This window comes from Charadrius vociferus, unplaced genomic scaffold (assembly GCF_000708025.1).
Source record: "Charadrius vociferus isolate BGI_N301 unplaced genomic scaffold, ASM70802v2 scaffold253, whole genome shotgun sequence".
Classification (NCBI taxonomy): Eukaryota; Metazoa; Chordata; class Aves; order Charadriiformes; family Charadriidae; genus Charadrius; species Charadrius vociferus.
The window spans coordinates 662142-672755 of record NW_009647826.1 but is presented as its reverse complement, the minus strand read 5'-3'; positions in this window follow the sequence as shown (position 1 = coordinate 672755).

The window sequence follows — 10614 nt, the reverse complement described above, 5'->3', positions numbered from 1 at the left end:
CCTACACAAAGTAACTGCATAACATGGTCTCCATATCAACCCATGTATGTATTTAGCTTATCAGAGAGCATTTAACCAATTTCCGTAAAAACACAAGGATGAAAACAAAGGGGAAGTATCATAAATCAGTCTGGCTTCTTAGATGAATCATATATTTTACATTCAACAATCTTTAGGTAAAACCAAAAATGCCCACTGGCATTGATACATACAAATGCCTTATCATACCTTATCTGTCTTCATCATACCTTATTTTACCTTGTCATAGCTCATCATGCCCCTTTTCTACCTCAACAGATGTATTGGATTTGCTTGGCAAGGTTTTGGTAGCTGGGGGGGCTACAGGGGTGGCTTCTGTGAGAAGCTGCCAGAAGCTTTCCCCATGTCCAACAGAGCCCATGCCAGCCGGCTCAAAGACGGACCCACCACTGGCCAAGGCCAAGCCCATAAGCAGAAGTGGTAGCGCCTCTGGGATAACATATTTAAGAAGGAAGGAAAAACTGCTGTGCAACAGCAGCTGGAAAACAGGAATAAGACTATGTGAAACAACTCTGCAGACACGAAGGTCAGTGAAGAACGAGGAGGAGGAGGTGCTCCAGGCAGTGGAGCAGATTCCCCTGTGGCCTCTGGTGAAGACCATGGTGAGGCAGGCTGTCCCCCTGCAGCCCATGGACATTAATGGTGGAGCAGATATTCTCCTGCAGCCCGTGGAGGACCCCACAATGGAGCAGGTGGATGCATGAAGGAGGCTGTGTCAAGCCCATGCTGGAGCAGGCTCCTGGCAGGACCTGTGGAGCCCTGGAGAAAGGACCCCAGGCTGGAGCAGGTTTGCTGGCAGGACTTGTGACACTGTGAGGAGACCCACGCTGAAGTAGTCTGTTCCTGAAGAACTGCACCCCATGGAAAGGACCCATGCTGGGGCAGTTTGTGAAGAACTGCAGCCTGTGGGAAGGACACACGTTGGAGGAGTTTGGGGAGAACTGGTCCTTCCCATGGGAGGCACCCCATGCTGGTGGAGGGGAAGAGTGTGAGGAGTCCTCCCCCTGAGGAGGAAGGATTGACAGAGATGACATGTGACGAACTGACCACAACCCCTATTCTCCATTCCCCATCCCCATCCTCCTGCACCGCTGGGGGCGGGCAGAAGGGAGAAATTCAGGAGTGAAGTTGAGCTCAGTAAGAAGGGAGGGATGGGGGGAAGGTGTTTTTAAGATATGGTTTGATCTCTCATTATCCTACTCTGATTTGATTGGTAATAAATTAAACTGATTTTTCCAAATTGAGTCTGTTTTGCCCATGATGGTAATTGCTGAATGATCTCTCTCTGTCCTTATCTCAACCCAGGAGCCTTTCATTAGATTTTCTCTCCTCTGTCCAGCTGAGGAGGGGGAGTGATAGAGTGGCTTTGGTGAGCACCTGGTGTCAAGCCAGGGTAAACCCACCACAACAGGCTGTCCACGGTAACCTTCTCTTTGCTGCGTTTCTTTTCTTTGAGCATTTTTACCTTGAGTAGAGACTTAGAAGCAGAAATATATACAGCTTAATGAGTGCACAAGAGTTATTGGCTGATAGGATCCCACCAAGACAGATAAGTAATATATCCTCCACCCCTGCCACGTGTACCAGGTGAGTCTCTGCAAGCCAGCTGGTAGCACAGGGAAGTATCAGCCCCCATTGCCCTGCAGAACAGGCAGATCCTCAACCCTGCTGCTGTTACCTTCCACCTCTCTACATTTCCTCTCAGGGTTTTAGACCTTTTCATGTCAGTATTCTTCTGCTGAGTCCTTGAGTTACAATTACCAGTGCAACAATTTCACTTCTCTCTGTTTTTATTTTTCCTGTCTTGAGTGGCTTTAGCTTATATACTTTTTTCACAGCTCAACAACAATTTTACTCACTAAAGCTGAGCCAAGGTCACACAGCTGTGCTCCACAAACCCAAGCCCTGGAGCACAAACAGCTGAACCTGGGGGCTGTGGGCTACACCACAGGGCTATGGGCTTATACTTTTGCTTGCTTGCTTACTGAACCAAATGCATAGCTAGAGCAAGCTGGAGATGATTTGTTCCGTACAGACATCAACACAGCCCAAGAGCTGATTATCCAAGAAAAAAACCAAGCAAATCAACAAAACAAAACAAGGAAAGAAGGGCACTGCTTAGTAAATTTAGCCTAATAGGCATCACAGAGTTATACTGGAAGGCTCATAAAAATGGAGACAGATACACAATCAATGGTATGACTCAGTAATTGCTTTATGCATGTGAACAATGTTTTCAAAAGTCCAAAACAATGTCTGCAACAGAGATGTTAGCAAGACACGATGCTAAATTCCTCATATTCATTAGAGAATGTCATAGTGCTGTGTAATGAATTATTCTTGACGCTGCTAAAGTCTTCTGTTGTCTGAAACCTTTTATCTTTGGCAGTCTAAAGTAAATGCCAGGTTGGAAACGTGTGCCTCTCAAATGTATTCTGGCACCATCTCACAGGACAGAAATCGGCAGCTTGTTGACAATTTTCTTAGAGCATTTCATACTGGACTAACTGTCAATACTCCATCTAGTCAAATATCCTGCATCCAACAGCGACCTAAAGCTGAAAGTTAACAAACAAACATAATGCATCTTGCTGATTTTGTTCCCAGATGACACGAACCCTACCCGAAAGAGCTTACCCTTGATTTTGTTGTAAAGGATAGGGTAAATAGGTGCAGCAGCCTGGCATTTACAATATCCAAGGTTCTCAAACTGTGATCTGTGTACAATTGGCCACGTGGCTTTGTCCCTTCTGTCTTACTTTTGCAGCCTCTCAAGCGCTTTAAGGGAAAGCTAAAAATAAACCTTCTATCATTCAACAAAAAGTATGTTTTCCTAAAATTGCTTTTTCACTTGTAAAACAATTACTTGCAAGCTGAACTTGTAACAGGAAGTTCTAAGATTCAAAGTGGGAAAAGAGCAGTCTCTGGCTCTGAGTGAAACATGCGGCTCTCAAGACAATCTTTGCATGATTTCATTTACCTCTGATAGCTGCTCTGAGTATGTTTCTTACCACCTTCCTCTGAATAATGCTTGACCATGTTGTCTCACACAGCTACCTATACTCTGCCACAATGCACGCTACTCCAGTCAGTTTTGCTGTCCATCTGCATAGCTTTTTAATGGCGAGATGAAAAAAAACGGGTGCCACATTCGTGATGATGTGCCAGATGCACATTCTCTTATTGTTTGTTGCTGCTTCATGTGACAAACTCATTTGTATGAAATCCTAGTCTACCTCCCTTACACCCAGTGAGTAGAGGAGTAGTTATTCCATTGACTCCATGGGACTAATGATTGCAAACATTTGCCTAAGAATGTGTACAACTCAGTGTGAGTTAGTGGCAGGATCTGGCAGGAGAAAAAGTCAGCTCTGACTAGGGAAGGCTAGAAAACATGACGCCAATAATATATACAGAAGGGGAAAAGGAGACTTAATGGCAGAATCCTAAGGGAAGCATTTCATCTGCCTATATCCATCCACGAGTAAAGGCTGCTAATTAATTTCATGGGTTTAATGTGGTAAGGGAAGTCTTCTGGAATGGTTTTCACTTAAACAGTTTCAGCTGGAATAGGTGGACATTTGTTTCACTGCTTGACTTTCAGTTACAATTTATTTTGTTTTAGTCAACAAAAGCATGTTCATGTCATTGTTAACTGCTTGTTTTAAGGAATTCTGTATGAGTATATGTGAAAAAGTGCTTTGAGCACATTACAATAGCTGTCTCTTCATTCCTTAGCAAGATAATTGTGTAAAATTTTTTTACCATTCAGGAAATCAGCTATGAGTTAACTCTTCCTTTCAAAGAAAATGCTTAATTCTCATGTTGATTCTTCTCTGAGATTTTTTTTTGTTATTTCATTCTTATGCTGGCTCTTTCTCTACTTCTGTGCACGCAAAGTGTTAACAACACAAATACATCTAAATGCCTACATACGCATTAGGCAACTGTTAATATTTTTGCTTCATTTGTGTTTTCTAAAGTTTTCATGGGAAATGCTATGATAACTTTCTTGCTTGCAGTTTTTTCAATGAGAAGCGAAATCCTTATTGTGTATTTCTCAGCTCAGTATGAAAAGGGATTTAATGGTATCTAAAGGTGATGTATGCACACTGCTGTCCTATGGCCCAATCAATGATGCCAGTGGGAAAACTTCTTTCTATTGATTTCGGTGGGCTTTGAATTAGGTCTCTACAAAAAGAAAAAACAAATACCACCACCAAACAAACCAACAAAAAAACCAGTAACTGTGACTTATGAATATTTTTAATAGTCGGGTGGTCTCTGTAATTCAAGGCCTTACGCTGTATCTAAGTCATGTTCCAAAAGTCAGGTGCCAAAAGTCAGTCAGTTAAATCTATACCTAAACACCCCTATGGTCTCTGTTGCCTCCATTAAGTTCAATATAAGATGCAGGTAGTGAGCACTTTGATAGAGGAGATATTTTTATGGAGATGTTTAGTCTGCATGTAAAACAAATGTGTGCTTTGTCCCCTACATCTTTTCAACAAATGCAGATTGAAATGAATTTGAAAGTGGATGTTGTGACCAATGATATAAGTCATGATCATGTCTATATTAAATTTTGGTGCCCTGGAGACCAGCGTAGAATTTTGATGGCTGCCAATTAGCTGCATCTTGAATCTCACTTCATTCCAACATGTGCAAATGCAAAAGCTGCTACACTGCTGTCTGTTTCATGATAAGGGTGACAAGCTCATGTTGCCCACCCTTGTGACAATCTTATCACTGAGAAGAAACCTTAGAAAATTTGGGGAGTTAGAATAATAAGATTTTTTTCTCTAATATATTTTTAAAATCATTTTTTAAGAGAATAATTTTCAAACTATATGAACCTGAAACCAGAACACACATAAACACTAGACCTGTAGTGACACAGAAGAAAGCCCACTGTGCCAGCAGAAAGAAGAGTAAACAGGTACAGCTGACAAATAAGTACAGCTGTTTCTGTAGCAGTTTCTGTTTTCAAGGTTTTTACAATTATTACTGAACTATCCTTCTTGGTGCTGCAAGGTGTTAATGGCTGCTAACAAGCCTGTCTTTGAACTGCAGACAATCACAGACGTAATTAAAGCTGATGAGAGTGCTAGCCATTTAGGCTAAGTGGAAGAAACCACTGATCTCCTTCATGTACTAAAAGTGCTGAAACAGAAAAGACTGTCCAGGGCCAGACAGAAAACTGGGAGTGAACTAACTTGGAAAAAATGAGATGGCTTCCTTTTTCCCTTGATTGTAAAACCAAAGGCTGGCCAGATACTTCCCTCAAGCTTTGGGCAGCAAAGCCAGGAAGGCAATGTCAGGAGACACTGAGATAAACGTCTCGAAGCACAGCCATGAAAGAAAGCAGGAGATGAACTTCTGGGAGAACAGGACCCTCCGTGAAACATGTTGGGAAAAAAAAATCTCCCATCACCTTGAAAAGACTTTGACATTGAACTTGAAAAAAAGTCATTAAATCTTCTGATAAATCCCTTTTCTAACATATCAGAAAGGAAGATTGCTGGAAGTCTGTGCCTACATCTATTTTGATAAAACAAGAAAGAGGAGGGAACAAGCTCAAACATTGGACTGATCTAGTCTCTAATGTTTAATTCCTGGCTCATTCATTGACTCTGTTTTGATTTGCTGCAAACTTCCATCTCTGGGACCAGTTTACCCTAGCGCCCTAACCGCAGTAGACGTAAGCCTGCTGATACCACTTGGCCTTGCAAGAAGGATTCCCCCACTAAGCTTCCCAAGTAAATTAACAAAAGAAGGTAGAGGCTGAAATGTCAACATAATCAAGGACTGCACAAAGAGGAAAAGTCTAGAGCAGAAAACAGTTAAGGAATTTTTTGTATCTGCATTGTAGTATGAAGAAATCTGAGGAAGTTCCCATTTCATACTTCTTGTTTATCAGAAGTTCTGTCTCAAATTAAGTGATTTGCTGATTGTATTAACAAAAGAAGTTATCAAGCAAATGATCCATTCTACAGTCACGCCATCAGTTCTGAAGGAATTTAAGGTTGAAATAGCTAAATAACACCACCATTTGTCAATTCTCAGTTAAAGCTGCCTTGTTATCAAAAGTCTGCAAAGGTGGCTAGTGTGGCATCAGTCTTAAGTCACAGGGAAAACTGAGAAACTAAAGATCAATAGATCTAGCATACACACGGAGTGAATGAGTAACTATGGTAAAGATGGTTTATGGATATAACATGTGTTGAAAATCATCAGAGTTTCTTTTATAAAAAGAAAGCATTTGTCATGACCATTAAAGCTACAGGAATTCTCTGAGGGGTGTCTTAAAGCAAGTACACAACAGCCTATCATGATTCCCAAAAGACATTTAACAGAGTCCTTCACCAAAGGCCATTGAGGAGCCAGAGGCTGTCATAGCATAGTAGGGAAGGTCCTCCCATGTATAAACAACCAGTAAAATGGTAGGAAACAGTGTAGGAGTAAATGGTCACCTTTCCCAATATGGAGAAGCCGTGAGTTGTGTCCCACAGGAATTTGCACAGGTGCTCGGACTGCTTAAAATATTCATAAGCAATGTGGAAAGGACAAAAGAACCAAGATTTCTCACAACATTAGGTATTCTAGATTGACTGGGGAGAATAGCGGAAGGGCAATATGGGTGTATTCATACTACTAAATGAAACAGAATCAAACACTGTTTTCCAGCCCTGACCCAAGTGATACAGGCTGCGAGTATCCACATAATACAGTACTTTGCATTGGACCTCATCAGATCTTCATACAGTTACCCTAAAATTATGAACTGGTTTTGTTTCTTTTTTTAATTTATGTTCAAAGTGAATACAAAAATGTGAGGACAGAGTTACTCTCTGTCAGAATGCCATTTCTCTAGAAAGAAACCAGGTACTTACTGTACACCCTGCATCTGCCTTGAAGATAGATATGGATGTTGCAGAGTAAAAATTCTGCATTATATACTGCTGGAAAACTCTGTGGGAGCAAAAACTAAAGCATTCTCACCCAGCACACGCTGTCTCCAAACCATGAATGGGCATTGGTTTGGAGAGTACTAGTTGTACTAGTCGACAGGGACCAAAAGCATATCAGATGACATGCTAGCAATTAAGCAGTGGCTTAACTCCGGGCTTTCATGAACTCAGGCTCTGGCACATGATTGCCTACTTTGTCATTTGTCAGCACGGTGCTCCCTGACACTCTCCCAGATAGTACAGTTTGGGAGGGAAAGCAATAGACCAGGTATTACGTACAAACCAACAAACACACTCTGAAGACAGTAACAACAAGACCACCCTTTTTTGGTGCGTTTGGTGTTGTTTGTTTGGGGTTTTTTTTTGATAGAAAGAGCTTAGTCTTATTTTCACAAGCAATGCCATTTGCCTTCAAGGACAAGCGATCATATTTGATCTATTATGTTTTCTATGATGCTTGTCCCAGGGGCACAGCACTTGAAAGCATTTTGTGGCCCTGATTGATTTACTAGGATAAATCCAGAAGGACTAAGTGATGAGGCAAGGAAATAGTGAAATTCAATACAGGCAAATTTAAAAGGAGGATCATGGGAAGGGGAAAAGGTCCTAACTATGTACGTAAGAATGAGCTTTGAGCTGACTAATAATTACAGAGGTGTGATATCCTGGTCTTATACACTCAGGACAAACTCACCTTAGTGTTCAATAGTAGTTGAGGGGAGAAAAAAAAAAAGTGAAAATTAGGCATTATTAGAAAGGCTCATAGCAGCATGAAAAGCACATTCAAAGGTATGGAACAGCATCCACACGGGGCTGGAAAAGGGAGTATGATATGACATAAGTCTGTAAAACCACAAGTGGTACAGGAGGATGTATAAGATAGGTACAGCTAGCTCTTCTAGTACCAAATCTACAGGTCATCAAATGAAACTAGCAGTTTGTAACTTCAAAACAAATGAAATAAAGTGATTCTACACACACTGTGGTTTTAAATTGCCAAAACCCTTGCTCTGCCACCCTCATGGTAGATGGGTTCAGTGATCAGCTGGGTGACTTCACAAAAGAGAAATCTCTAAAGTAAATCTTGGCCCTGAGCCACAAATTACTGGCCAGTAGGAGAGTACACATGGAAGTATCAAATACACTTATTCTGTTCTTTATCTCTTTTGCAGGCCTCCAGTTTTGGCCACTATCAGAGACCATGGCAGACGGACCTCTGGTCTGGACTGAAACAACCATCACTATGTTCCTGTGCTCTTGACTGTTTTTTCCTACTGTGTCCAGAGGTACAGGATTTTCCCCAGACTCTTTTCAAATAAATAGGACTATTAAACACTGAAGGCTGATGTTTGCAATTGATTTCAGAGCATCCTGACAAAGCTCAAAATATTGACTAACTCCTTGGACCCAAGCAATTGTACACACTTACCTTACACATACACACAGATATACATATGCATGCACAAACGAACACACTGTAAGCTGTGTATCTTTGCTACTATGCGGGTCAACTAATAAAAAATCCAAATACTTGCATAGACTTCCCATCAGTAGGTTTCAAAACACTTTACTGGTTTAAGTATCCCATGAACCTTTTTACAAATATCAAAGCAGGGGTGTTTAGCTATAGGGATTGCATTTTTATCAGAGGTAGGGCTTGAAACCAAAGCGTCTGTCAGTGTGGCAATCTGATGGTTGGAAAATTTTTGTCAACTGAATGTGTGTGAAGTGAAATTGAAATGTACAAATTCAGACCCTGGCAAGACTGTGAAGTTGCGTAACTGTCACCAATTCCAGTAAAACGTGAGCTGCTCACATTTGACTGCCAGACCCTTTGAAGCAGCCGCTACCAGACAACCAACTATCTGAGGCATTTTTTCATGCAAAGGCTGGATCAGAGATTTTGAAAACAACAGGATTATTCCTGAGTCTCAGCAACTTCAAGGTAAGAAACACAGAACAAAACATCTATCACATTAGAAATAAAGCAGCTCCAGATAACAAGTATGGCAAAAGAAGCTAACACCTTGCATTAGATTCAGCTCTGATTTAATGCCTCTTAGGTGTGTTGTAGTGGTGTCTGTCTGGGGGCAGAGTTCGCTTGCTTGTTTATTTAGGATACCTTTCAGTTCAAAGCTTGTTTTCTAAAGATGTTTTTGTTAGTTCTCATGAATATGAGAAAAACTCACTGAGAAGAAAAAAAAAAAAAGAAGGAGAAAAGGAGTTCAGACAGTGCCAGTAGCAGCCAGCAGCTGGTAAGTATCACAGCTCAGCATTGTAAGTGCATCATCAAAAGACCTCCATGCTTAAGTAGGTGAAAGAAAGAATTTCAGGAATAGTGAATACTTCACATTTTGCCTCAATATCATGATGACAAAAAGACCTGTGACAAATAATTTTGTGCTCTTCTAATGTAGAGTCACTGGGATTAATAGCCTTTAAAACCTTTCATTTCTCTTATATTTGATAGGGGTGCCCTAAGGGGTTGGTATTAGGTTAAACCATAGAGTGACACTGACTCATTCGAGGTCTCTTAATGCCTGTCTAGGAACTGCTAGGTCTGGAGCACCTGCTGCTAATGCTTAATGTGCTTTGCATTAGCACATCATGTCAAGAGAACCTGACACTGGCAGATAAATGGATGTTTTACAGTGCAATGTTCCCTTCTGCTTCTTAACTAATCAGCACTAGCAGGAAAGGCAATAGAGGGGATTTGATGAGGTTTAACCACAATTCTATTTTGAAACAAATAAGTATAACTTGAAACCTCACTGGCCTCTTTTTTACAATAACTTCTAAGCCTCCTAGCCTGTGGAAGACAAAACAAGGCAATTCATAACAAATAAACTGTAATGATGATAGAGCAGCTGGCATGTGAAGATTACAGAACACTTCACAACTTCACAAACATTGCTGACAATATTTTGTTGAAGCGAGAATCATCTCTGGTTTAGACATAAGGAAACTGAGGCATAGTGAAACTGGAATCATGTTTTGAAAGGAGCCTTTCAGTGCTAAAGTGTGTACAATCACACACAATTGTGGTGGGTAAATTGCTTACTAAAGGTAAAATTGTCACTTGTCCACTTTCCCTATTCTCAACTGAGTAAAAAATAGAAGGTTTGCCTCCAGCTTTTCTTTCCTTTACTGGCTATGTGCATTGCTGATTACAGCCTAGAGAGGCTGATGTCCTAAAAATGTATGAAGATAAAGAATACAAAATGGTACAAGTGTCACCTTCAGGGCACTCTAACGTCACTGCCAAGCTGGGAAGTCTGGGCACTGGCTGGCAGTACCAAACTATGGTTTGTCCAGTAGGCTATTTATGAGTTGGATAGGGCTTTTAGGCTGTGTCCATTTTTGAGAAGTTGAAGCATTAAAATCCAGTGCTGAGACTTGCATGAAGTAACGCAGAGTTTCTTGGTAGAAAGTTCAAATTTGCTGGGTAACACTTCTCCCCTTTATTCTGTACAATGACTTCCCACCTTTTGCCCTAGTCTAAAAGAGGAAACAACTAGCCTCAACAGCAGGCACAGCTTTAGTGACAAGTGGGTTTACTGCAAGCGGCACCATAGCTTTATCTACATTCAAAGACATACCAACG